Raw genomic sequence first — 6,580 nt, 5'->3', positions numbered from 1 at the left:
AAGATCACTTGTGTCTTCCTAAAACAAATAAAAATCCACACATATTCATATAAGAGGAAATAACTCAGGCAATGCATTCTACTACATTTAAAAATTCATTCTGTTATATTCTTTTTTTCTATCCCCAAGTCTTGGCAATTTAATTTTGTATTGGTGACCCATGTTGATGTTGTTAAATCATTACTATTTCATATTTCTATATAATTTTCTTTAGATTTTAACCCAATTTTGTTACATACAGTTGTTTTGAAACCACTTGACATAGACTAACTTCATTCCCACTGACATTTTGTCCCATAAATTCTTAACTTATTGTAAAACTTATCTTTGTATACTATCTACATATACATGCCAATACACTTTTATACAAAGCATGAATAGGACCCTTTGCACATCAAAATTGCTCCTCATGTCTTAGTGCAATCATTTTCCCTATCTTTTTTCCTTCTTAATAATTTCTCATAGACTTGCCTCCAATTACGACTCTAATGATTTATTATTTATATGACTGTATCATGGGCTTCCCAGGTGGTTCAGTGGGTAAAGAATCTACCTGTAATGCATGAGCCACAGGAGACACAGGAAATGTGAATTTGGTCCCTGGGTTGGGCAGGTCTCCTGGATGAGGGCATAGAATCAACTCCAGTATTCTTGCCTGGAGAATCCCATGGATGGAGGATCCTGGTGGGTTATTGTCCACGGATCGCAAAGAGTCGGACACAACGAGCATATATACACACATGCATAACCTGTCATTGTGTGCCTGTGCTACTCTCCCTTTGATGGTCCTTCATGTCCTTTAAAATTAAACTGCTAGAATATCAGTGATACAGAAATACAAGATAGTGAAAGTCAAACTCTCACTGTAACTGTGGTTGTCACACATGGAGGGCTCAGAAGTGGTTAGAAATATTGCAAAGTACCCTACAATGCACAGGACAGATCCCACCATAATGATCTGGATCAGATTGTCAATTGTGCCAGAGCTGGAGAATCCTGAGTTAAAGTGTATCCGTATTTTGAATAGTTAGAGCTGTCTTCAGATTTTCCACTAAAATACTGTCATCTTTACTACCAGTTCCAAAGTTCTTTGCCCACGTTTTTCCCAAGATGATGGTATATAAGAGCTTCCTTGTTGTCTTCTTAAACTATATATGGAGTTAGAGCAAATATATATTTAATATATATAAATATATTATACATAACATATTTAATATTATATAATACATATAATCAAAATGGTGACCAAGTATATATATATATTTGATTTGCCTATTACTGTTATATACTCATATGCCTATTTTCCTACACTAAACAGACACTCAAGTAATTTTTACAAATTATTTTTTCAAATGACTTTTTATAATTAGCTTTTTTATTTTTAAATAATAGTGGACATACAGGACATTACAGAAAAATTCAGAAATGTCCGATGAGCTCTTCACCCAATTTCTCCCATTATCTTAAATACCATAATATCAAAACCAGGAATTGACACTGGCACCATCCACAGATGCTCTCACATCTTAGATATTTCAGATAGTAAAATTTCTCCAGTTTTATGTGTTTGTGTGTGACAATTGAGGCATATTTTTGGCCATAACTTTTTAAAAATTTTATTTAGTTGTACATTTCTATAGTCTCACTTCTGAGCATCTTGCCTATTTATGATGATTTTACACACCCATAGATTTTTATATGTAGATTTCAAGATATTAATCAAAAATGTTTTGTTTACATTTGCACTGGGGCTATAATTGTACTAATATTTTATTAATATTAGATGTTGGGGGCAAAACTTCATTTTTTGCTAGATAGTTATGCCAGCTATTACCAACAATTTTATCCTTCCAAACAAATTTAAGGAGTTGTTCAGGTATATTAAAAGTTGATATAAAATGAGAAATAAGTCCTGATCCATTCAACAACAATAAACGAGCATGTACTACTTGACAAAACATTCTATAGTGCTCGCTTTGGCAGCACATATACTAAAATTGGAACGATACAGAGAAGATTAGCATGGCCCCTGCGCAAGGATGACACGCAAATTCGTGAAGCGTTCCATATTTTTAAAAAATATAAAAGACAAAAAAAAAGAGAGAAAAGAGGGAGGGACGGAGTTCCGTCCCAGGAAGGGAGTCTTAAAAAGAGAGAAGTTTCCAAACACCAGGAAACCTTCTCACTGCTGAATCTGTGCTGAGCCTTGGAAGCACAGAGGGCAACATAACAGGGAGGAAAAAAAAATAAACAATTAAAACCCGCAGATTACAAGCCCTAGGGTAACTCCCCCAGTGGAGAAGCAGCGCAGACGCCTGCACATGCCACTAGCAAGCGGGGGCTGGGCAGGGAGGCACACCGCGGGCTGCATCGCTTAGATTAAGGATCTGGCCTGAATACCCTGAGAGCTATCTGAGTGAAATAATTTGGTCTAGCAAACCAGACTGTGGGATATCTACCACACAAAAAGCCAGCCCTAACCTAAGACACCACCAGGTCCACATACGGAACAAAGGACTGAACAGAGATAGCCAGCTGCAGACCATCCCCCTCTGGTGACAGGCAGCCAGAGCCAGAAAGGGGCATTCGCAGCCCCAGAGAGACATTATCTATAAAACTGTAAGCAGGCTTCTTTGCTAACTAAAACTTCTTGGGGGTCTGGATGGTCAACATCCACCTGAAAAGGTGCGCCTGTTGTACACCCAGAAAACCGAGCTGTGGGGAGGTGATAAGTCGCAGCAACCGCGCTCACCAAACACCTCATCACCTGAGCTGCTTGGACCTGGGAAGGCCACAAAATGCAGGCCCAATCAATTCTGTGCCTCTGAGGACTACCTGAGTGCCTGAACCTGAGCGGCGTGGACCTGGGAGGTGCAAGCAGCCCAGGGCCAGTCACGGATGGTTCCCGGTGGAGCAACCTAGAGCCTGAACAGTGTGGGCAGGGAGGCTACACGCGCCGTGAGCGGGGGCAGACCCAGTGTGGCTGATGCACTGCAAGCACACGCCAGTGTTATTTGTTTGAAGGGTCCCTCCCTCCCCACACCGTGACTAAACAAGTGAGCCTAAAAAAAAAAAAAAAAAAAGTGTCCTCCACCGTCCCCTTTGTGTCAGGGTGGAAATCAGACACTGAAGAGACCAGCAAACAGAAGAAGCTATAACAGAGGGAACCACCTTGGAAGCTACAGGCAATAGATTAAAACCCTGTGGTTAGTACCAACTACATAGGAAGGGGCCTATAGATCTTGAGAAATATAAGTCGGACCAAGGAACTAGCTGAAAATGAACTGAAGCCACAATACCCACAACAAAACTAGAGAAAGTCATAGATATATTTTTACTATTTTTACGATGATTCTTTCTTTTTAAATTTCTTAAAGAATTTTAAGTCCTCTATTATTCCTTTAATTTTCACTTTTATAACCTACTATTACTTAGCAAAAAAAAAAAAAAAAAAGACCCTTTTTTTAAAGCAAACTTCATATATATATATATATATTTATTATAATTTTTTGACTTTTTGTTCTTCTTTTCTTTAACATTTTATTTTTGAAATTCCAAACTCTACTCTAGATTTTCAATTTTTGCTTTTATGTATTTGTTACAAATTTTGTACCTTTAAGAACTCAATTTTCAGTACTCATTTTTCACGAGGGAGCGAGATTACTGGCTGGACTGCTCTCTCTCCCTTTAGACTCTCCTTTTTCTCCACCAGGTCGCCTGTGTCTCTTCCCTAACCCTTCTCTACCCTACCCAACTCTGTGAATTTCTGTGTGTTCCAGATGGTGGTGAACACTTAGGGAACTGATTACTGGCTGGATCTGTCTCCCTCCTTTTCATTCCCCCCTTTTATCCTCCTAGCCACCTCTGTCTCCTTCCTCCTTCTTCTCTTCTCTGTATAACTCCGTGAACATCTCTGAGCTGTCCAGTTGTGGAGTGCACATAAGGAAGTGATTACTGGCTAGCCCACTCCCTCCTGTATTGATTCCACCTCATCTCATTTGGGTCACCTCTAACTCCCGCCTCCCTCTTCTCTTCTCCGTGTAACGCTGTGAACCTCTCTGGGTGACCCTCATGGTGGAGAAACTTTTCATCTTTAACGTAGATGTTTTATCAGTGGTGCTGTATAGAAGGAGAAGTTTTGAAATGACTGCAAAAATAAGACTGATAACTGGAAGCAGGAGGCTTAAGTCCAAACTCTGACTCCAGGGAACTCCTGACTCCAGGGAACATTAACTGACAGGAGCTCATCAGACGCCTCCATACCTCCACTGAAACCAAGCACCACACAAGGGCCAACAAGTTCCAGGGCAAGACATACTAAGCAAATTCTCCAGCAACACAGGAACACAGCCCTGAGCTCCAAGATACAGGCTGCCCAAAGTCACCCCAAAACCATAGACATCTCATAACTCATTACTGGACACTTCATTGCACTCCAGAGAGAAGAAACACAGCTCCACCCACCAGAACACTGACACAAGCTTCCCTAACCAAGAAACCTTGACAAGCCACCTATACAAACCCATATACATAAGGAAATGCCACAATAAAGAGAACCACATCAACTGCCAGAATACAGAAAGGACACCCCAAACTCAGCAATTTAAACAAGATGAAGAGACAGAGGAACACCCAACAGATAAAGGAACAGGATAAATGCCCACCAAACCAAACAAAAGAGGAAGAGATAGGGAATCTACCTGATATAGAATTCCGAATAATGATAGTGAAATTGATCCAAAATCTTGAAATCAAAATGGAATCACAGATTAATAGCCTGGAGACAAGGATTGAGAAGACACAAGAAAGGTTTAACAAGGACCTAGAAGAAATAAAAAGGAGTCAATATAAAATGAATAATGCAATAAATGAAATGAAAAACACTCTGGAGGCAACAAATAGTAGAATAACAGAGGCAGAAGATAGGATTAGTGAATTAGAAGATAGAATGGTAGAAATAAATGAATCAGAGAGGAAAAAAGAAAAACGAATTAAAAGAAATGAGGACAATCTCAGAGACATCCAGGACAATATTAAACGCTACAACATTCGAATCATAGGGGTCCGAGAAGAAGAAGACAAAAAGAAAGACCATGAGAAAATACTCAAGGAGATAATAGTTGAAAACTTCCCTAAAATGGGGAAGGAAATAATCACCCAAGTTCAGGAAACCCAGAGAGTCCCAAACAGGATAAACCCAAGGTGAAACACCACAAGACACATATTAATCAAATTAACAAAGATCAAACACAAAGAACAAATATTAAAAGCAGCAAGGGAAAAACAACAAATAACACACAAGGGAATTCCCATTAGGATAACAGCTGATCTTTCAATAGAAACTCTTCAAGCCAGGGGGGAATGGCAAGACATACTTAAAGTGATGAAAGAAAATAACCTACAGCCCAGATTATTCTACCCAGCAAGGATCTCATTCAAATATGAAGGAGAAATCAAAAGCTTTAAAGACAGGCAAAAGCTGAGAGAATTCAGCACCACCAAACCAGCTCTCCAACAAATACTAAAGGATATTCTCTAGACAGGAAACACAAAAACAGTGTATAAATTCAAACCCAAAACAATAAAGCAAATGGCAACAGGATCATACTTATCAGTAATTACCTTAAACATAAATGGGTTGCATGCCCCAACCAAAAGACAAAAACTGGCTGAATGGATACAAAAACAAGACCCCTACATATGCTGTCTACAAGAGACCCACCTCAAAACAGGGGACACATACAGACTGAAAGTGAAGGGCTGGAAAAAGATTTTCCATACAAATAGGGACCAAAAGAAAGCAGGAGTAGCAATACTCATATCAGATAAAATAGACTTTAAAACAAAGGCTGTGAAAAGAGACAAAGACAGTCACTACATAATGATCAAAGGATCAGTCGAAGAAGAAGATATAACATTTATAAATATAATTGCACCCAACACCGGAGCACCACAATATGTAAGACAAATGCTAACAAGTATGAAAGGAGACATTAACAATAACACAATAATAGTGGGAGACTTTAATACCCCACTCACACCTATGGATAGATCAACTAAACAGAAAATTAACAAGGAAACACAAACTTTAAATGATACAATAGACCAGTTAGACCTAATTAATATCTATAGGACATTACATCCCAAAACAATGAATTTCACTTTTTCTCAAGTGCACATGGAACCTTCTCCAGGATAGATCACATCCTGGGCCATAAATCTAGCCTTGGTAAATTCAAAAAAATAGAAATCATTCCAAGCATCTTTTCTGACCACAATGCAGTAAGATTAGATCTCAATTACAGAAGAAAAACTATTAAAAATTCCCACATATGGAGGCTGAACAACATGCTGCTGAATAACCAACAAATCACAGAAGAAATAAAAAAGGAAATCAAAATATGCATAGAAAAGAATGAAAATAAAAACACAACAATCCAAAACCAGTGGGACACCATAAAAGCAGTCTTAAGGGGAAAGTTCATAGCAATACAGGCATACCTCAAGAATCAAGAAAAAAGTCAAATAAATAACCTAACTCTACACCTAAAGCAACTAGAAAAGGAAGAAATGAAGAACC

At 38.6% G+C, this 6,580-nt stretch overlaps 1 non-coding gene across 1 annotated transcript; it reads left to right on the top strand.

Annotated features, from left to right (window-relative positions):
* The first annotated feature begins 1,967 nt into the window (after nt 1–1,967).
* LOC112447649 (U6 spliceosomal RNA) lies at nt 1,968–2,074 on the top strand. The gene has a single exon (XR_003035829.1). It is a non-coding gene; the product is annotated as a U6 spliceosomal RNA (small nuclear RNA).
* The last annotated feature ends 4,506 nt before the right edge of the window (nt 2,075–6,580 follow it).

The sequence above is a fragment of the Bos taurus genome, chromosome 7 (genome assembly GCF_002263795.3).
Source record: "Bos taurus isolate L1 Dominette 01449 registration number 42190680 breed Hereford chromosome 7, ARS-UCD2.0, whole genome shotgun sequence".
NCBI lineage: Eukaryota > Metazoa > Chordata > Mammalia > Artiodactyla > Bovidae > Bos > Bos taurus.
Note: the sequence above shows the minus strand (reverse complement) of the source record. Positions and strands in the feature narration are given on the sequence as shown.